Source organism: Festucalex cinctus, chromosome 17 (assembly GCF_051991245.1).
Source record: "Festucalex cinctus isolate MCC-2025b chromosome 17, RoL_Fcin_1.0, whole genome shotgun sequence".
NCBI classification, from domain to species: Eukaryota; Metazoa; Chordata; class Actinopteri; order Syngnathiformes; family Syngnathidae; genus Festucalex; species Festucalex cinctus.
The window spans coordinates 19,646,154-19,669,655 of NC_135427.1; the positions used below are offsets into that span (position 1 = coordinate 19,646,154).

Sequence of the window (23,502 nt, forward strand, 5' to 3'; positions counted from 1 at the left end):
ATCACTTTCCATGCCCACTTCCATACAAATAACTTGCCATCATTACCAGGTGTCTAATACTGCTTGGAGGCACAGTTGGTAAAGTGCAGAGATCAGGAGGTCATAATTTTATAATTTTTTTCTCTCAATTTAATTCATAAGCATTCCATATGCATTCAAATCTTAACATTCAGCTATTAGCATTTATCTTTCAGCATCCCCACGCAATTTCTCTGGAAAGTGCACTTTGTCAAGTTATTCCATTGTCCAGTAATCATGAGGTCATAATTTCATAATTTATCTCTCAATTTACTTCACAAGCATTCCACATGCTTTCAAATCTTAGCATGCAGCTATTAGAGTTCAGCTTATAGCATTCCCACGCAATTTCTCCATAAATTGCACTTAGTCTAGTTACCTTAAGAAAAAGTGATAACACATTCCTCAGCATATGACCACTATTTGTGTTAGTGGTTAGTGCTAGTGGCTAATGCTAGCAATCACCTAGACTGGTTGGAATTTGTTTCTTAGTTAACCCTGAAAACTTGATTCTGTTGACTCAAATGCACTTTAAAACAACCTTGAGTTAAGATCTGAAAGGTCAAGGCTAGTGCAAATTTAGAGGTATATTTTTACAGAAGCTTTGGGATGAATGCTGAATCATCTGTACGAGTTTGAATTAGCACACTTGATATTCATTACATTCTACGTGGAATCTTTTTAATATTAAACATAAAAAAAAAAGCATCCATGCTCATGCTTGACTTCATCTATCACCATAACCGCTGGCTTGATGCAACCCTATGAAATTTTGTCTTCACAACTGCGCATTATGTCCATGACAAAGATGCAGATGAAAGCAGCAGAGGTTGTTCACATCACTTCTCTTGATTAAAAAGTGACTCCCTTGAAGTTAAAAACAAATAAGGAAGAATCACACAAGGAAACATGAGAAATGAAAGTCAAGTCTTGAGTTAGACCCCAGTAGGGGCCCATAATATTAAATTTTTGAGCATTTTGGACTTTTAGCTTTTGGGAGAGAGTTTTAGTAAGGACAAATAATTTAAAGTATAAATGATTACATATATGGATACTGCAAAATCTTGTATAAAGTCCACCTAGCAAAACAGACGTGGACGCCGATATTTCACTAAACTAGAAAAATGTCCTTCTCTTTGATGAGTTTCCTTGTGCTCTCGACAATGTCTGTCAGCACTGTCGTAGTAGAGTCATTAAAAAAAAGGAACTGAACTTTTTGGGGAAGAATGCTGAACGTACCGGAACAACGTACAAAAAAATAAAAAGTTGAAAGGCAACAGAGGAAGGATGTTCATGAAATATTGAGACTCACTGCTGCAGGCTTTTGTAATGTGCAACCTGTCATTGTGTATAAGAGTGTACAAGTGTGTGTGTGTGTGTGTCTATTTTCTCTGGTGTACATAAATGCGACTAAGTGTTTGTGAGTCTCCAGTTGAGTCACTTTATCAGATGACTGGATAATAGTTGTATTTTCCCCGAGGAGGCCATATGAATCACTTATAGATTCAATCTGTAAATTCTCTCTCGTCCAAAAGTATTTGAACCGCAAGGTAAGAAATTTGTTTTTTAGAGCAAAAGATGAATATGAGACTGAATTCCAACTTTTATTTTTATGGTAATTACATCTAAATGTATTAAAACAACTCAGGACAGAGTACCTGTTATTTAAAGCCACCTACGTTATTAAATGAAAGGGAATAATATTTCATATTTGGTGGCATAACCCACTTCACTAGACTGCTGCATCCTTCATTTTTCAGGCCTTTACTGCAGCCTCTTTCAGTTCGTGTTTGTTTTTGCGGGTTTCTCGTTCAGTTTCCTCTTCAGGAGGTAAAATGCTTACTCTATTGGGTTAAGATCCAGGAATGGACTTGGCCGATCAAAGCTTTCCCCAAATTGCATATGCATGGTTAATAAATGAGGCCCAATGGATCAAAACACAATGGCAACACAACAAAAGACTTCATCGGGGGAGGGGAGGGGCGGGGCTAGTGGATAGTATTTTAACAATGTCTATTCTGTTTGTTCACTTGAAAAGTGGGTGGTTTCAAACAAAAAGAGCTGTCTAACAGATTCATATTCAAATACCATGAAATAAAAGCTTATGGTAATATTCACCTTTTGAACTGAAATCTAAATGTCTTCAGTATACAACAAAAACAAAGAAGCTCACCTTGCAGTTTCAGTACTTCTGCAGTTTCTGTACTTCTTTTAAATGAAAGCCAAAAATCGACAATGAATCACATGTTGGCAGTTTTTATTTCAAATCTGTTGGTGTTATAAAGGCAACGTATATTATTGGATTTTTGGATCTGAATGATTTTTTTTTTTAAATGAACTTACATGTGCATGTATTGAATTTTATATATTCACATAATATACCCTAATATCTTCTGTAGTCCGGTCTAAGTTTTTAAATGAGTGCCCTACAAAGAGAATAATTCCTTGCAGGGGGGTGGGCATGTAAATTGAAGAACGAGAGTTGCCTTATACTGATAAAAATGACTCTGAAATGTGCATCAAAGTGTTGAATAAGACATCTTAGCTGTATTTGGAGTAACAAGGCTACTTACAAAAGGTAGCAAGCTGAGAATCTCAAGTTGAGGGATGGAAAAATCCTTCTGATGTTACAGGCAAAATAACACACTTGCTGACATAGCTTATCAGCAGGCTGAGTCAGGAGTTATGCGATTGAGGCAAAATAGCGTCTTTTTGTTAGGGTGCCTGTATCAGTGAGTACCATACGAAAGGTGGGAAGAAAAATGGGCAAGAGCTAAGTGGAGGAAGAAGGGAAATGGCTGGAGGGGGGAGTGATAGATGGAAGGAAGGAGGAAAAGAAAAATAGATGTGAGACAGCGCCTTTGTGAGAGGGTGAGGGCGAGTGACAGGCTAATTGTGCAAAAGTGAGAGATGAGGAAGGGGAAGAAGTAACAGCTTGCCAGTGCTGGTCCACGTTTGACAGCTGGAGAGGGCCACAGGTTTGAGAACGGACCAAACAAATATTCAAATTCAAACATCCGTCCAAGATGCTGTCCATTTGAAAAGCAATAGTCCCTTGCTTATGAATATGAATGCGTACAGTCCACCAGTGATGATGCGGGCAATGCAGTATGCGGGGGCCAATGCTTACTTTTAAAAAGTACGTTTTTGGACTGGTAAGATACCAAAAGAACAAAAAGGGCTAGCCTCTACAAACACACACACACACGCACGTCTCCCTCATCCGTCAGGAAACACCCCTATATCTTGCCACTGTGGACTGTGAGTTGCTAAGCAACACAGGCTTTCATTGGGAACTATTGTGAAGTCACGTCTCAGTTTCCGTGGTGTTGAAATTGAGGTGATGGAGCAGCGTTGTGTGCAACTACTGTACAGCAACTTTGAGCGCAGCAAATTTGAGACATGATGTCATCTCAGCTCAACATGGTCATTTTAACAGGCATGAAATCTAAGGGCAAATATTGGAAGGGCTGCGACACCAATCCGAATAATTACTTAAATGAAATGGTTGGATGAGATAAGACGCTTGATGACCCTGTAACAAATTTTGCTACATTGTTTTAATTGCAGTATTGTTGTATCTCCTCTTATCTGCTCAGCACTGAAATAAACCCTTTTAGAGTGCTGTGTCCCAAATGCCCGACAAGTTAAGAATTAAAACATTTGAAAATACCTATGAAAGGATTATGAACAGGAAATATAAGAAAACTTGGGGTGCTAATTAGAGAACTGTCAGGCTTACTGTTCATTATGTTCTTATTAGGACATTCTGTATGATATTACACTACTGTAGATTCTTAAGCAAAATCTACTGGCTGCCCTATACGCATACAGGTATTATTTGTGTCTATATGCACATATTTTTTGGATAGACAATATGAGCCAAACATTATGAGCGAAACAGATGGTGGCTGCGGTCAGAAGACATGCAGCGGCAACTGAAAGCAACACATGCTCCTTGAGATCTTGAACTGAATAAATAGGGTTACCATGAGGTCAGCTAATAATCAGGAAAAAAAAAAAAACGTAAAAAAGCGGGACCAGTAAATATGCCGAAAATGAAAGACGCAAAAATAAGGAGTTGCGATATGAGAAAAATGCACATCCGCGCAGGAACTAGCGTGATTAACGGGAGTTTAGTGTTATCATTGCAACTAATCTGATCCAGAACAGAGTGCAAGTTAATATTAGATAAGTTTGCAAAGGCACGCTACTGTAATCTGCACACACACACGCACGGTATATACATGCAACAATCCCAAGACATAAAAGCTTTTGCATGCAAAGGATATTGCGTTGTTCAAATATTTAGAGGACCGGGGAAAGCTAATTAGCAATCAGTGCTAACAACGTCAAAGCCCCAGTGCTGATGACATCCATGCACCCATCAATTGAAAAAAAAAAAAAAAACATGAAGGAAAGAATTTGGGTCCATTAGGTATTGTTGAAGAAAAGAAAAGATTGTATTGAATTGTTGTTAATGTTTTATGTTATATTATGTTATGGTTGGTTTTTGTGTTTTTGTAAAGAGTTGTGTGACAGCTCAGGCTGTTTGAAAGCACTATATAAATAAACTTGAGTTGAGTTGTGAGTCTTCAAGATCATATAAGACAACCTCAAAGATCTGCATGTTTGATTATTTTTGGTCTTTTTATGTATGTTATATATACGATAAAGTACTTTACTTAGTATCTTATAAAATGTTTAGAATGCTGTATACTTAACACATTCACTGCCATTGACGGCTATTAACGTCAAAAATATTTTTTTTACTGGGCTGGCAGTGAATGAGTTAACTTATGGCATATAAAGGCTACAATTCAAATTGATCAACAGTTGGGTACTATTTTTGGAGACAGGTGCCCATGCATGCAGCACAAAAACAAGTCAATATTCGTTTTTGTACCGGGGCAAGTTTAGTGTGTGTGAATTTGGTAGACCGCGCTATGCACTCAGGTGTATTCTATTGCACACTCCCGACACATCTCGCAATTTGGTGACCAAAAGTAGCTGTTAGACTATTTTAGACTATCTAAAGGCAGGTCTAACTTGTGACGCAGGTGGTGTAATGTAATTTGGGTGTATTTGATCAAGCCACAGGCAGACAGATTCTGAATTCTTCTTGTAGTTAATTTGAAAATGTACTTTGTGGGTGCCGAACTCCTGCATTTGCTCCATCAATGCACACAGTTCCACGGGAAAATCGGCAGTTTCAATTTAACACTTCAAAAATGTCTATATTGATCCACGCTAAATGTAGTTAAAACAATACTTTTGAAGTTATACTGAGATTGAGTTAAAACAACCATGAATGTCGTTGAAATTTAACACTAGTCAACACTGGTCAGTGTTGATTTTACACTGTACTAGTGTGTAGTTTAAAATGATTACATCATCTAGCGGTGCTATTTTAACAATCAAAACAAGTTGCTTTCATTAACACTATATTAACTAATGAATGTGTTAAATTAACACTGCCAAAGTTGAAAATACCAAACTTTAACAGTCTGTGCAAACTCTTTTGTGGGTGAAAATGACTTCATGTGCTCAAAATATTTTTTTTTGAATGTCAGTGTGATAAGCAAAGAGGAGGAAAATGGTGCTGACTCCTCTTTGTCTCAAAGTGGAGAATTGCAGGTGAGAAGGTGGAGCTTAACTACATCTCTGCAGAATTCATCTAACTCTAGGTGATCAACTCTGTAAAATAACACCTACCATGTATAACATTTAACTCTGAAAACATTAAAATTACACTTCTAGGAGTTAAAATCAACTCCAAAATGTTAACGAAATTTTAACACAAATTTTAGCAATGCAGACTGCACTTTCAAAAAAATATTAGTCCTTCAATAAATGTTTGTTTCAAAATACTGAAATGAACAACAAAATAACAAGTAACAGATGAATTCATTACTTCCTATCGAAAACATTCAGGAGAATTTTTTTTTCAGTGATGGGTGCGAAACAGCTTGTGCTGAAGCACCACTGGGGGTACATCTGTGCACATGCCTCCTGAGTAATATACATCAAAAGGGCTAACAAAATCCCAGATAATTTGGAAATATCAAATTCATTGATGAGAGCATCTGGTCATCCTTAGTAAAGTTTGATAAGAGGGCACTGATAGCAAATGGTTGCGAGTATACTTAAGGCATCTATCAATCCTGACTCCATCCTGGGACCAGTGCTTCATGCATAATACATAACATTACTGCACCAATCTGTGAGTCTCCCTCTCTTTCATCTGCTCTGGTCTCTCTTTGCAGCCAAGCGAGTTTTCTGGCACCGACCAAGCGATCACACAAAAGCCAGGGTTTAAAGATCCAATAGCAGAAATTGCAGCTGAGAAAGGTAGGCAGCGAGTACGTAAGAGCTCATAAAGAGCTGAAAAGAATGCCTTGCGCATGACTCAAAAACCTTTTGGTCTGTGTTCACCTCCAACAGCAGACAATAAAAATCCCTGAATATGCTCAAACAACCAAAATCTTTAACGTTTGTCGGCAGCCCATCCTTGGTGGTGATGTCTTTGTCACAAAGCGTGAGGTTTCCGAAGAACCCCTCTGAATAACCTCTGCAGACTTCAGCTATAGCGAAGCAATCTGCCAGCGCTCTCCAAACCACAATCTCCGCAGCGGAGAACTGCCGAAGGAGCGCCACACCGTGGGTGGCTTCTAACGCATTACCCAGACCTTTCTCACGCACCCTCACATATCACAACTATAAGGTCAAACACACGCATACAACTGTATGATGCAAAAAGGCGACGTGTCGTGCAGACAGTGTTGATCTCTCCATGACAACAAAGGAAATGTTTACACTCTTGACCAAGCAACTCTTTCCTTTTGGCAGGGGGTCGGTTTCTATGGTAAGCAAGTCTGCCTCTCTGTGTTTGGGCATCGTGGGATGTGAAGAGTGTTGATGCTATGTACAGTTCAGGAATGTGAGCACATATGGCTGTAATTACACGCTCACACACGTAGCCATACAATTGTAATACTGCATGTGCATTAAGAGTTACTAATGATATGAATCTAATGCAACATTGAGTGCTCTGATTGGCTGTTGTATTTGGTGTTCATATTATTTGAAAACATTCCGTCTAAATTTTCAGAGACAATTTGACTAGAGGATAAAGACCATTAAAAAAAACTTTACATGCAGTCAATATTCGGGTTAAAGGGATACTGAACCATTTTCAACAGTAAGAAGATGTTTTGTCTAAAATGAATGTGATAAATTCATTCATGAACAATTAATACCTTTAAAAGCTAATTTTGCTACTTGCTGTCAACTGAAGAATGACATCACCTGTGCTGACGAAACAGATAGCGACCAATCATGGCTCAGTTTACTGAACAAACCCAGAAAACAAAGTGAGCCATGATTGGTCATTACCAATTTCCTCAGCACAGATGATGTCATCTTCAGTCGACAGCAAGTGGAAAAATTTGTTTTTTAAGTGGAAGTCAACCACCCCCACACACCTCCCCACCCCCCATTTTTTATTTTATTTTATTTTATTTTATTTTTTTACAACAATATGTTCTATGCAGGGCGGCACGGTGCATGACTGGTTAGCACGTCCGCCTCCCAGTTCTGAGGACTCGGGTTTGAGTCCAGGCTCCGGCCTTATTGGGTGGAGTTTGCATGTTCTCCCCGTGCCCTTGTGGGTCTTCTCCGGGTACTCCGGTCTCCTCCCACATTCCAAAGACATGCATGGCAGGTTAATTGGGCGCTCCGAATTGTCTCTAGGTGTGCTTGTGTGAGTGGATGGTTGTTCATCTCTGTGTGCCCTGCGATTGGCTGGCAACCAGTCCAGGGTGTACCCCGCCTACTGCCCAGAGCCAGCTGAGATAGGCGCAGGCACCCCCACGACCCCTGTGAGGAATAAGCGGTCAAGAAAATGGATGGATGGATGGATGGATGGATGGATGGATGGATGTTCTATGCAGCCCCACCGGTCTAAATATGGCATTCTGATTAATATTACGTTTGTGGAGTATGAGCTATGAAGCAAAATCCAGCTGTTTTTATCCATCTTAGGCGGCGGCCATTTTACCACTTACTGTCGACTGAAGATCACATCGCAGTTGTTCAGATCTCAGGTAACAACCAATCACAGCTCAGCTTCATAAAATAGGTGAGCTGTGATTGGTCGGTCACATATAACATATTGTCAAGAAATGTTTAAGGTTCTGCGATTGGCTGGCAACCGGTCCAGGGTGTACCGCGCCTACTGCCCATAACCAGCTGAGATAGGCTCCAGCACCCCCGCGACCCTTGTGAGGAATAAGCGGTCAAGAAAATGGATGGATGGGTGGATGTTTAAGGTTGACTTCCACTTTAAAGGTATTAATTGTACATGAAAAATAAGTCAAGTCAAGGAAGTTATCAAATTAATTCTGGACAAAATATTCACTTTTTACTGCTTGAAAATGGCTCAATGAGTCAAGTATCTATCAAAATTCTGGTTTCGGAAACATTTCATTTTCCATGTGTTTTGTCACTGAAAATAAAGGCCTGATGGAATTTCAGGTACTTGTTACTGTTCAGGTCTTTCATCACTCTTCTTTGATGAATATTTTCTCCCACCCTTCACATGCATACCTCATAATCTTCAGAGTTGGGTTATCAGGGATATTCACCCGTTACTGGGCTGCTTTGAAGGTTCACACTTTGCGTCTTCTCAAATGCAGCAATCGCTTCTGCTTCTTTAAATGCGGGAAATTCATTTCTCCGACTCCATCACAGCAGCTTTTATGGTCAAATGTGGCAAATACGTCGACGATTACCACTCTCGAGTTCTCTACAATTGACCAATCACAGCCCTTCACGGCAGTGGTAATTTTGAGAAGCAAAGAAATTTTTATTTAGTCTTAGTCATAGTCTGTTGAGTAAAATGAATCAAAGTTTTTGTCACAATGTAGTCATCTGATTGTATTTTAATTTTAATCCAATTTAGTTTATGAAATAAAGAGCACATTTAGATGACTAAATTGACAATTTTCCTTCAGCGTACATTTCAACTTTTATATAGAAAATTATAACACAACTATTTGTCACTGTAGATTAACACGCAAGACAACGGTGTCTACGCTTGATTCAACTTTGTTTCAATGAAACATGTTGCACTGACAATAATATGCCGTCTTAAAAGTTTTCAGCTAAATTAAAAACAAAATGCATAATTTCCTGAGATTAATGTGACAGCTGCACAATTAATGTGAACAGGTTTGAACATTAAATAAAGCGCAGCGAACAGTTTTTGAGTGGTTCTTTTCTCCCACCCGCATTTCATTGCTTCTTCTGATTGGATTTTGTGAATTTTCGTCACTGTCTTGTTTTCATTTTAGTCATTGCCGAAATTGTCAGTTAATTTTAGTTATCGTCACCGTGTCGATCAATGGCTTCTATTATAGTTTTCGTCAACCAAATTATCACTGGGTCACAGCAAAAGAACGTTAAGTGGTGAAATTGGAAGTGACGGCAAAATAACCACTGCTTTTTTTTTTTCCTTTAACCTTTGCTTGCGTATTTCCGATGGGTTGCCAGACGCATGGATTTATATGTAGATTATATATATATATATATATATATATATATATATATATATATATATATATATATATATATATATATATATATACAGACTCCCATTTTGAGAGCGGCAACATAGACTGTACAGACCAAGATTTCTTGCAAATAGAGCATGTGCAGAACACAAACCAAAGAGCCGTACAAACAAGGTACCCCAATAAGCGTTCATATCACCAAATATTCGGGTTGGAAAAGAGTTAGCCTATTTGGGGTTTTGCATTTTAGCATGGCCTTTCAAAACCCAAATAAAGCCAATATTCGGGTTTCGAAAGTCTTTTTGACTCCATATAAACGTAGTCTGTGACCTCAGATGCTCTTCAGTGGACCAAAAAAAAAAAAAAAGTATACATACCTGACTTCTGTTTGAACACAGTGTATGATAACCGTTTTTTGTTTTTTTCACTTGGAAAAAAAAACTACACAAACCCAAAATGTAATCCAGCTGCACAGAACCTCACAAAGTGCTGCAGTCAGGAGTAGCTGTCGGCAAACCCCAGTAATGAGGGAAGACCATAGAGTAGCCAGGGGTGGGGGGGGATAAAGGAAATTTGTGGAAAGAAAGATGGATGGATGAATGGATGGATTGAACTGGTAGAGGAAAGAACTAGGGAAAGAGTCAAAACACAAACAAACAGAAACAAACACTAGGGAAGCCTTAATGCAGAAACAATGCAGCAGCGTAGAGAGTCAGACAGGTTCAAGAATAAAATTATAAAGGGAATAGTACTAAAATTGGACTAGATTAAGTTCATAAAACAACTACTCTCAAGTTGAAGAATAAAAGCAAAAGTGTGTAGAAAGGAGGGGCACACAGAATTCAGTGCCCACAAATATACAGGAAAAGAGAAAGGCTTGCTATTAGCTCACTGTGGACCAGAAGCGACAAAGTGACCAATGTTTTGTTTTTTTGTTTTTTTCCTACCTACACAGGTGCTACAAACAATGTGCCTTTCACTCCCCCAACAAAGAGACGAGAGGGCAGACAGATGTGCAGCACAATTAGATCACAACCATTTCTCCTCGGCTTCAACTGAAGAGAGAACGAAAGGTTCTTTTAACTTCCAATAAAAAAAGGCCTTTAATGCAGCCTCTTTTAGTTTCTATTATTATGAAAACTAGAGAGTGCTATGGTAATCAAATACAAGGGATCTTTGTTTCACAATGGAGTTATGTTCTTGACATAGCCAAAATTATAGGTAACCAAACCCAGAAAAGAGGTGAGCCATGATGTTCAAATAGCACTTTGACGTCAATTTTAGTCGTCAGCAGGGGGCGGTACTGCTCCCGTAAGCCTCATTGGGTCGCATGCGCCAGAGTTCATGACCTGTTATGTGTCTGTTTAGGTACTGATGTAACAAGTGCCTGTTTACAAAACGTGATTTTCGTGATGTCAACCTTTAATCCTTTAGATGATGTCTGGACCTATGTGATGTCGTTCTTTAGTCCTTTACGATTCACTGTCTGTGGGTGCAGTCTGAGAATTGTGTGTGGTTTGACGGATTATTGTCCACCTGTCCTGTGTACTGCGTCTCTGGGTTTCTGCCTCTCAATGTGAATAAATAGATAAAATCTTATTTGTGTCTGCATTCTGGGATCCAACCCTTCAGCACACAACACACGCTAAATTTTATTCCATCAATGCAGTATTAATCAGAATATTGTGTTTAAATAAGAGCATTAGATATGGTTTGGTTTGCTTAAATTGTTATTCTCATTTACAAAAAAAAAAAGAATGCTATATTACCTCATAATGCAAAAGAAAATACAAATGTTTGCATGAGCTACTCTATATTTCCATTCATTTCTATGGATTTTTTTTATTTTTTGGCACATACAATATCTATATACATAGTTAGTAACGCAACAATTAGGAGCATAGCTTCCTCCCTTCCCCTTCCTAATGTTTTCTTTTTCTACCATCAAAGACATTTGGGGCACTAATTTGAGAACTGCCAGTCTTCCTGCTCTGTCGCCCTCTGTTGGTCATTGTTATTTTTCACGTTTCTTGGACGGGTTGTGAATGTGAATACAAATTCCTTGTGTGTTTTGGTTTAATCTAAACATCTTATGAGCATCATCAAGCAATCATCACACCAGACCAAGTGATCTCAATTAACAAGATTAAGAATGAAGTCTATTTGGACTCGCACAGTTTTTCAGTGCAAGGCCAGCAGCAGCTACTGTTAACCCTGTTAAATTGTTTCAGATTAGTATCAGTAATACGTCCTGATTGCAGCTAATTGACTGGGATCACAAAACACAAGACACTCATTGAGCGCCTAATGAGTGATTCAGCTACAAAACCACAGCTGAACTTTGTTTTAATTCCATTCAAATTTCACATGTATACACCAATAGTGTCATTCAGCATTTTTTAAATATTCAGTCCATTCAGATACAGTCTGACTTTTTAATTTGGACGTGTTTGCAATGGCCTTGCGCCTCTAATCAGTTTTGTAATTGTATTCACCAGCACCTTTGCGTAAACTGACACTATGAGAGAACCACCTTGGCATGCACTCTGAAAGCAGAGATTTCTGTTTATTTGCAGTGGCATACCGGAGCAGATCGATGCACAGCGACCCAGCTTGATTGCAACGTCTACATGTCACACAGGAGCAGACCCGAGTCATCGCCGTCTCCTGTTAACACAACACGGCAACAGCTAACAATCGAACTCACTTGGCCACACGCAATTACACGGACAATTACACGTTGGCTCGTTCATCCAAAAAACGTCCTCAGTGTCGGCAACTTCAAAATATCAAATGATGTGTTGTGACTCTTTTACATAACAAATAAAAGAAGCAGAGTTGAGCAGCACGACATCCTGACATGAATAGACTGTCAGCCTGTGTCATTTAGAGAAGGTGAAACATACAACTTATTAAAAAGTGACATTTGCCATTAAGTGTGCAACTGCGCATGCTTGGACATCTGACATTGACAGCATCAATATCTGAGCGAATAATATGAATGAAGATTCTATATACAGTATACTAGAGATGTAACAATAAGGCCAATATCGTGATATTGTGGTATTAAAACTCACAATATCGTTGTCGTCATGTTCACAATATTTAAAAGGAACACATCTGTTAAAAAAATAAGTCAGGTTGATTTCCATTTGTGCAGTTCTAGCACCCTCTAGTGGCTAGTTTATTAGTGTAATTTAATTTTCATTAGGGATGTTTTGGCCTTCTATGTTTAAAATTTATGCTAATTGTCAGATGAAGGGGAACCTAATTTGCTTGTGAAGCGATCAATGTGTGCTTGCATTAGCAAGTAAGTACCTCAACAGTGTTATTAGATATTGTAGGTGGTTTATATGCATTGCTGTTATGTACAAAAGCACAATATTGTGCTTTTTTTAGTATGAGCTCTGGTTTTACAATATTGTGAACTTTTTAAAATATCGCCAACACAATATCGTGATAATTATCGTATCGTCCCCTTCATATCGTGATAATATCGCATCGTGCTGTTTGGATATCGTTACATCCCTAATATATACCTACCAAGTGTAAATGCTTTTCAACCAGGTTCAAAGTATTTTTCAAATAACATGTTTGAAAATAGTTGTAATTGATTTTAAATATAATTTTAATTACAGAATGTGAGGCATATTGAGTTATGTTGTGTATGAAATGTGCTATAAATCAGTGATTACATTATTTATTTTTGTATTTATTTTACAACCCCTAGGTTGGGAGCTACTGGTAAATATCTAAACAATGTGAAAAATTGCCATTTCTTATTATATACGACCCCTTGATTTGGGATGATTTTATAAGCAAAAATAAATAATAGTATAATTCACGGGAGTTTACATTAATTGACCAGTCCCTTTAATTGGCCAATATTCACTATTAAGAAAATGGATGAGTGAATAAATAACTGAATAAATAAATAAATAAATCGGCTGTTTTTTGCCATTGTTTTTTTTTTTTGCACGTTAACACATTACAGCATCAGACAAAGATAATGAAATTCTAACGTTCCCCATCCTCCCCGAAAAAATCATCAGAATCAGACGATTTTGCAAATTTTTCTATGTGCTGTAAAAAATGAACAAATACTAAAGTACAAAGTAATATAAAACAGTCAAACGTTCTGCCTGTATTGCATAGATTTACCGTTGTAAGACTGCCAAATATTTGAATTGGTTTAAAATAATAATAATAATAATAATAATAATAATGGCGGCACGGTAGTCGAGTGGTTAGCACGTCCGCTTCCCAGTTCTGAGGTCTCCGGTTCGAGTCCAGGCTCGGACCTTCCTGGGTGGAGTTTGCATGTTCTCCCCGTGCCCGCGTGGGTCTTCTCCGGGTACTCCGGTCTCCTCCCACATTCCAAAGACATGCATGGCAGGTTAATTGGGCGCTCCGAATTGTCCCTAGGTGTGCTTGTGAGTGTGGATGGTTGTTCGTCTCTGTGTGCCCTGCGATTGGCTGGCAACCAGTCCAGGGTGTCCCCCGCCTACTGCCCAGAGCCAGCTGAGATAGGATCCAGCACCCCCCGCGACCCTTGAGGAATAAGCGGTCAAGAAAATGGATGGATGAATAATAATAATAATAATAATAATAATAATAAATCCATGTGAATTAGGCCCTAGTACCAATTACAGTACTCTGTGATAGATACTGTATGATGCACAACAAAATATTGACATGCTGTCCCACCTTCAATACTGTATATACAACTGTACAACATTATAACTATGTTTTTTTTTTCATGGATAATTACAGGATTGAAGACAAAGGTGAAGGTAATTATTACATAATAGGGTCAGAAATGAGTGTTTGGTTGCTCGAATCATAACAATAACGTTCACACCACTGAAACACGTGTTTATTTGCCTTCAATTTCCAGCCCAACTGTGCTGTTCATCTCACAAATGCATGGCCCATACAAATGGAGCAACATTTAAGGAAATAAACATCTTTCATTTCATTCACATGGAGCCTCAGCAATTGATCCCCACATACATGCAGTATCACTGAATCAAAGAAAGATATGTAGTTTTTTGATAGAGGAAATCACTATTTTTTTTAACACATCCAGCAGCATTAATTCATTTTTGCACCTCCAATAAATTATCAGCATTACCTTGATCGATAGTGCTTCCATATGTCCTAAGCAGACAAATTATGGGTGACAACAGTTTGATTGGGTTGGTACATAAAAAAATGTTGGCAAGCAGGGTGCACCATCAGTCTTTTGTCTATTTTAAATGAGATTAAAATATGCGTGTTTAGACAGTTCTCTTGGCTCATGAGGGATTTGTTTCAGAAGATTCAAGGAAATCCACCCCGCACAAGGTAAATCGTAATTAACAAAGGATTCCCATAAAGCTTCTGGATTTACTGTCTTCGACTTGCTGTAAAATTTGGAAGTGCACATTCTAGTATGTCGGGGTGTGCAAATTAGCACGCAACCACATCAGAGACTTTCAGATGCTTGGAAAACAAATCAAAAGCCAGAAGAAGACGAGTGCCAGTGAATGTTGAGTCTGGAAATACAAGTCATCAAACAAGGCACATTTCTAACGCCGGCAGCATGAAATTGCCAACAAAATCTAATTTAGCGACAAATGGAAAGTCAACAACTCAAAGAAAAGTTGATGTGATCAACTGTGGGTCAAATAAAACATTACAATAGAGTAGTGGTTCTCAAAGTTTAGCATAAGAACCACTAGAACCCTCTAGTGGTATGCGAAAGTATCACTGAATCAAACGGGGTTTTCAAATCGTTTTATGCAACTTGTGGGATGCACCTTTCCTTAAATGTTTTTCTGAATCGTAAAGTTCAAAATTTTACTAAAATATTAAAGAAAGGATCCTTGCATCATAGCTCAAAGGCAAACTATAAGTGGGTTTCATGTGACGTCACGACAAGTGCCCAACCCAAGATGGGGGACAGGAAGTAACTTTCCCATAAGAAAATGTAGAGAAAATGCCGAAGTTTTGTGCTGTTTATGTCTAATCGACAAAAAAAATAAAAGCTACTTTCGCGGCCCAACAAAGTCGGACAACGCTCGTTTATGCAGTGATCACTTTGTGAAAGGTAAGGCTGCAGTAATGAAACTACTTACATCGGTGAATAAAACTCTCAACAGGCCGGTGTGATATGGCTGGAAACATAGCGAACCATGATAAAAAAAATGTGTAGTTTGCTTGTGTGTCCATGCTAGGTGGCTGTGTCTTTGTTTTTAGCAATGCTAAATGCTAAACGTTAGCTATTACAACAAGTGGTTCTTAAATTGAGGTCCTTCTTCCAGGAAGGCCACAGCATACGTTAGACCTCTGAGAATGGTTAACCTAGCAACACGTAGAAAATAGCAGGTAAAGTAGCAGTTAGCCAGTTAGCTTGTTGTCTGATGCCAGTGGTGCCTTTGTGTACATTTTCTCCCCTGAACAAAAACAAGACGGTAGTCATTTAGTGCTTCTTTTGATCCAATTTCGCTGACCTAACCACACACAAAATAGTTGTAATCCTCCAGGCTTTCATGCGCCTTCATTTGGCTCGCGGTGTAGTGCGGTGTCTGGAGGACGAGGTAGTCCGTGATGTCGATTGCCTCCACACCAGGCAAATCCGACACGAGTTAGGAAAAATCTCTTTCCCTCAGAGTGTAAGGATCATATCCGACATATTTACTATTTTTAGAACCTGTCAGCTACGTCCAAGCTCACACAACGCTTTTGCATAGTCGCTTTCCATCATTTTCAATGGGTGTTCCCTACTTCCTGACCCCCAGTTGAATTCCGCGCGCCGCCGGAATCACGTGATTGCAACCGACCTATACTAGGCTGAAGGTCTCAAATATCTAATCCTCCAGTCCCCAAACCAAGTGCCTGCGGAATGACTGTTGCCACTTAAGTCATCAAGTCAGCGCCTGTCGTCAGTCAGAATCGAAAAGTAGGCCGCAGCAGCATTAAAACGAGAATTCCTCCTGGAAAAAGATTTTTGGGAGTGGGAATTAGAATCCTTTGGACTTTTCATCAACATCAAGTTATGGTTGTGTCTCAAGGGAGGGGGGGGGGGGGGGGGTGCAATCATGACATTAAAGCATGTGGATTTAATTTTCCTGTTTTTCTGAAAATAATTGTTGGAGAAGCACGTCAATACAATCATTTTTCCACAGATTTTTTCTTTACATATAAAGATGATGCAACTACTGTGTAATGAATCGGAGGTTTCTGTGGCAATTTTCAAACGGAACAAGGCAGCCTATATACTGTATACCTGAAAAACCTGATACTTCCTGAATGTCTAAGTCTTTTGACAAATTTTGACAAATTGTGTAATCACTTGAAATATCCACTGAGAGTTTGACACATTCACAATTTCAATATCTCCACCCTGCAAGATTCCATCCATCACATTATGTACAGCGGATGCTTGATAGCCAACAGCAGTTACCAGATTTCAGTTTCAACCAAACATCTCAACAAGAGGAATCAGATCTTTTCTCCAGGCATTCCAGCTGTCTAAATTAAAGAGGAAAAAGTGAAAGTCATGACTCCCCAACGCTGACAAATGTAGCCTGCTGCTTACAAACACTGAGAGTCTCGGATTATGCTATGTGTATTTGCTGGATCATTTCTGTAGAAAGGGAAATGGATTTAAAAAATGAGATACAGCATTTCACTGATTTCTTGACTCTCTTGCTGCATTTTCTTCATGTTGCTCCAGCATGAAGTTTGATTAATGATTAAATTCAGAGTGAAATTTGAATATAATAGTTTATATATGGTACTTTTTCGTATGGAACAGCAGTTTGAAATGGTTGAAATGATGTACTTGAAGTGGGAGCCCAATTATTAAGAATCTAACAAACGTGACTCCGAGTGATATGAAAATATTTAACAGATGTGTGTACATTAAGATGAAAGATTGTTTTTGTTCACTAGCCACCATTTGCGTACAACTAAATGTTTTTATTTCTCAAGATGGCAATTCTATGTGAATATTTTAAATACTGCTTCTCTTTATCTATTCTATATTTAATAATAATCTGATGAACTCATGTCTGCTTGGTATCGTTTGCAATATTACTATTCTTTCCCTCACCACTGTTGCCACATACAGTATGTGCACATGTTCTTGTGTAAAATGGTGCACCGAAGGACCCCTTAGCTGTCTAACAATGTGCCTGATAATCAATATATCAATAACTGACTGAATACCTGTGACCAAAAAGGGATATTATACTTCTCTTTCATTATTGTGGGAATGAAATTACACTAACCCCGGGTTTTCACCGGTTGCGGTTGCGGTGCGGTTGCGGTGCGGTCCGGCGATGTAAGCAATTAGATTCCATTCATTCGAATGGTGCAGTTTACACCGCTTGCGGGTGCGTTGCGTGTCGACTGCGGAAGGCCTGCGGCATGCCGCAAGCCTTCCGCAAGGATAGACCTATTTTCTATTTTTGCCGGACGCCACAGCGGTAGGCCTCCGGCAAATGGCAAGCTAGCACAAAACACATCGAGCGGGACAGGAAGACCGACGCAGTTTCAAAATAAATTTCCGGTTACCTTTCAGAATAAAACACTCGCCAGCTCCTATTTCGCAAGTTTTTCAGCAAAACGTGACGTGGGCGTCGCCGGGCCATGTGCTCATTCACGGTTTAGACACCAGCGAACATGGACGAGGAGAGGTTTATATTGGAGGTGGAAAACCACAAAATAATATATGACACGGCACATCCTTTTTATAAGGACTGTAATGTATTGTGAGTTTGATGTTTGCGATTGCTTGTTGTGCCCGTCTCGCTTGCCGTACTGAGCGGCAGCCGGACGGGGAAGACAGAAATAAAGAGTGGACCCGCACTGACCCGACTCTCGTTATTAATATACTTTACAAGGACAACCAAAAAAAGGATGCTGCATGGAATCTCATAGCAGAAGAAGAAGAAAAGGTTAAATCAAAAGAAGTCCACCTCTCGTTGTGAAATGCCACATGATCGCTCGCGCGCGGTCCCGCGAGACACGTTGGGAAGTGGGCGGCGACGGAGCTGCCGGACCGCAGCTGTGCGGAGCCGGTGTGGATTGACAAAAAAATTGACCCGTCCGGAGCACGCAGTCAAGACGCACCGCACCGCAACCGCATCCAGTGAAAACCCGGGGTAAAATATACAAAACAGTTAAATATATCTTGCCTGCAACAGCTTTCACCTCTGACCCTAGAATCATCCCTGGATTCACTCCACAACCCTAATGAGAATAAGTAATGCAGAAACTGGATCAATTATTACAGTCAGAGAATACAATACAAGGTTAGCGGTTACTTAGCTCACCATTGTGAAAATGCCATCAAGTACCTGTACGCAAATTAGCGCAATTGTGCCGATACATATTTTTATAAAGGAAGTATTGACAGAGTTATTGAGAACTTGGAATTTATAATCACGATTTGGAGGACACATTTTTGAGTACTGCAGCAAAAAGGCAATCATGTAGAATTCAACATGATTTCTGGCCTTCAGTCACACTTTTAACACTTACACAATTTTAAATTGCATTACACACTGATTTAGACAAGCTGCCATTTCTAATTCATGTTGGAAATGTCAGCCACTGGCAGAACACTGTCAAGTGACTGTATAAAAAAAAAAAAAAAAAAAAAAAAAAACGGTCATATTACACAAGAAAAAAAATATACAGTAGATTTCACAGATGCAAATACAGCACCCAGCCACATCTGTGTTGTGTTAGCATATTGACGGTGGGGAATCGCATTGGCGCCCTGCTACCATTGGTTCATTGCTGCAGGCAATAGTTTTTAATTGGCCGTCTTTGTGCCATAGACCCTGTCGCACCAATGCACATTAACTAACACAAACACACTAAGACCTCTCATTACATTCTTGTACCTTTTTTCGGATTTGTGATTGATAAAACCTGGTTTCTGAACATTATTGAATCATATTAGTTCATGATAGCAAGTTGTTGCACATAACACATCAAAACTGGAGAAAGTGTCAGCTAAACTGTTTGAGTGTTTGTGCGTTTTCAGCAAATGTGAATCACACACAGTCATCAACTGCCCTTTAAATCCATTAAGATGCAAGCAAACTGCTTGTCACAGCTTGTTTACATTAAGGTGAAAGGTACAGATTTCTCAGATAGAAGAATCCTTTGATACAGACTCAGTCAGAGGACCGTGGAAATAAGGTAAAAAAAAATAAAAAATAATAATAATAATAATACGCCATCCAAGTAAAAACAAGAGGAAATAGGTACAAATCATGAAAGAGCGACACCGGAATTCTAAAATACGTCTTACGTTGGAGCAATGGAAACATTGGAAGCACAGAGTGGAGAATGGTGAAAGCTGTTTGAAGTATCAGGCCAGAGGCTGGACCACTGACTGGTGTCACTTCGAATGGAAGTTGGGTAATATAATTGGTGTGTGTCTTTGTGATGTGCACTCTATGTTTGATCCAGAGAAATCCAACGTTATGGAGACAGAATGTCCTTATCTAAACCTGCCTTGCTGCTTGTATGTATGGCTGCAGGGCACAGAAAACTGGGATTATAAAAAAACAAAAAAAAACAAAAAACATACAAGGATGGAAAGTATGACCATCATACATCCTGACAAAGACAGCAAGCATGAATCACTAATAATCTAAGAAAGAACAGTAAAACCTGAAACCGCAGGAACATTAGGAACAAACAGGCACACCATGACTCCAAACGGGAAGCAGGTGGGACCCAGTCTGGTGCTAACTGGACCATCATTCACTAATGTATCTCTGTCTTCACCTGTGGTGTGCGGAGCCATCGGCACCACAGTGCACCATCTCTAAATGAGATAATGCTCACTGAATAAAAATACTAGTTCACTAAGTCTGCAGTTTGGTGAATAAATTATATCGCTCAGTCGCACTCTCGGAGGACCTCATTGCTGCTATAATGTTCTTCGCATATTGTATTAAACCATTTCTGAAGCAATACTATGCAAATATTATGTTAATTGCAAGTTACTTTGGTTGTGACAGCATTAGCGTCCTTGTTGTTACGTCGCTGTTGGCTTTTCACGCCGTCCGACCAACAAATAAAGGGAGTTTGTACACTGGGATGCCGGACCTTAGACACAAGTTAGCTTAGCATTAGCTAGGCTAAATATTTTATGTCACTTGGTTGTTTAGTGTTTCAATTTAATTTTATTTTAGAGTGAGGGGAATAACAATCATTCCACTCATAAGAGACATCATCCAAACATTTCCATCTGAGTGAGAGAACAGTAGTCTGGATACTTTGATTTGCTAGTGACTAGTACTAGCAGCTTTTCGGACCAAAAGTCACTTTAATAGCTCCCTCAGGCGAACCAATACAAAAAGTTTACTGGCGGGATACACATAGAAGCAGCACAAAAGAGTACGTCATGGACAATAGCCGAAAAGTGGTGGAACATTTAAACATACAACATCAAGCACATGTCAATAAGTTTATCAAACATTGATTTAGCAGGATCACTGAAGATGCTTGCCATCATCATTCCTAGAGCCATGTCATTTTACCAGAGCTTTCTTTAAGCTACTAGGGTTTAACACCAAAGCAGTGTTGATTATACATTTCTTCATATGGTTCAGAAAATGCTCCAAAAGTCATGGAACACGGTATTCGTTCAATACTATTTTCAGCCTTGCAAAAACATTGCATTTCTCCAGAGTATTCAGCTCGGGAAGACAACAACATGTCACAAATACACAAAGAAAACTCTTAAATGTATTTATAGAGAGGAAAATCCTTCAAAGTCGAGCTTTTTTGGAGGGAGCCAGATAGAGGAAGCTTTTATTGATGCTGCATTCCGAAGGTGGCTTTCGCTTTGGGCAACAACAGTGACAGCTTGGTTCAGCTGGGTGATGCTGTCAGTGCATGTCACACTCAAAAGCTTTCCTTGAGTTTTATGAAGCATACACACAAACACGCAAATACGACACTCACACAAACCGTCTCTCAACACAAAAACAACCGGAGACGTGTGTGTGCGTGTGCGTGTGTAGTCATAAATTGACACTAGGGCCGGGATATGTGCCAAAAGAGAGAACATAAAGACTTTAGATTAGATGAGAGGAAAACAGCAGACGATCACCCCCGGGGGAGCTGTTTGCATACAGTCTAATGCGGCTCCAGGGACTGAAGATAATTAAGATTATTTGCTATCAGTCACTAACCGCTGCATGAGCCCACTTCACTCCCATTCCAGCACACCCATGTGCTCATTTTTTAAAATTATTTATTTTTTTACGTGTCACTTTGACAAGTGGGCACCCAATACTGACGCTAAATCAATTTTGATTTGATTTGTCTCAGTAACTAACTGAATGTGTTATTAAATTGCAGCACCGGGCGCATTGCAATTCTGTCACGGCTGGTAAAGCGCTCTACACAAGAAATTAAATACCAGCTATACCGTGTGGCATTTTAGCCACTTTCACGGAGGGCTGTAAAGATGTTAACTTAATTTGAGTGGCAACTGCAGAAGTAATAAGAAGTAATAAATGTGGTCCAAATGTTATTGGAGTGCATCATTGCGCCAGTGCACACAATGAACATAAAATTCATTATAAAGTTCTGGAGTATAATAAAATTCAAGAGTTTGTCTTTATAGGTTTGGAAACTAAGAGAAGAGAATAAACAATCCAAAATGAAAGATTCCACTGCAGTTTTTTTTTTTTTTTGTAGTATTGCACATTACAAAATGAAAGACAATTGCAACAGTTTGTTTCCACTACAGCACCATCTGCTGGATCTGGTGGGTCACTGCCCCACTTTGCCCCATTGCAAGTAGATTGTAACAGTGAAACATGAATCCGTCAATTTTATTCAGATCTGCACCTGAATTCACCAAAATTTTACCGGCCACATTCTTTACTTTACCCCCATTCATCCCATCCCATCTCCTAGTGATGGGAAAAATGAAGCTTCATGAAGCACTGATGATATTATCTTACTCCTCTAGATGGTGCTCTTAAAATATAAAAAGGCTAGTGCTATGGAAACTGATTAAATTTCCACTGCATCTTTAACGCATGACTGCCATCTAGAGGAGTAAAAAAGAAAAAAAAAGAACACTAGTGCTTCATGAAGCTTCATTTGTCTATCATTACCATCTCCACACTACCTTCTCCACATCACTTGCAAAACTTAAAGCAAGCAGGTTTTTTTTTTTTTTTTTTTTTTTTAGGAAGCAGAATTACTCAATGAACACAGACTTCTCGGCGGTTGCGTGACACTCACAGGAAAAGCTGATTATTTTCCAAGCAGGAGCGACCTCAAAATGGATCCTTGCATGTTTTTCACACAAAATCTCGGAAACAGAAATAACTAGCTTGAGCTGGGTGTTCTACCTTGAGGTGGATTTGCATAAAGGTCCTCCGCCGAAGCATGGAAAAACATGATTAGGTTGAATCCAATACAGTGGAACCTCTTAAGTAATGGGGCTTGTGCGCGTCAAATGATTATCAACATTTGGGAACTTACGGTCTTACAAATATTCAGAGCCCTGTTATCTTGCATTTTCATTCAAAACTTCAACTATTGACTTTGTTACACTTGTATAGTAGATAACATTAAAAGTTATACTTAAACATTGTATGAATAGTTAAATAAATATTCCACTGAAACTAGACTGTGATAATCTGTTTTTGCTACATCTGGATTGAAACTATCACATATCACTTCTCTCACTGAGCAGCAAAGGCTTGCGAATTTTTGTGAACACAGCAAATATTGATTTTTCGTCAGGGTTAGTTAAAGATCGCAAACGGTTTTGATTTGAACGTGTTCAAATGTCTTGGTTGACAATAAAAACTGTTTGCAACCGTTAATACTGTTTGTGAACATCTGGCGAGAATTCTTTGGAACCGTTTGTAAC

General features: G+C 39.1%; 1 protein-coding gene and 1 long non-coding RNA gene across 20 annotated transcripts in view; one reads left to right on the top strand and one right to left on the bottom strand.

The window, feature by feature from the left end:
* cacna1g (calcium channel, voltage-dependent, T type, alpha 1G subunit) overlaps positions 1-23,502 on the bottom strand; it is a 255,234-nt gene that overhangs the window by 175,557 nt on the left and 56,175 nt on the right. The gene's annotated exons all lie outside the window — the stretch shown is intronic.
* On the top strand, positions 6,829-12,455 carry LOC144005609 (uncharacterized). Its single transcript, XR_013279624.1, has 3 exons — positions 6,829-6,883; positions 10,546-10,663; positions 12,167-12,455. It is a non-coding gene; the product is annotated as an uncharacterized LOC144005609 (long non-coding RNA).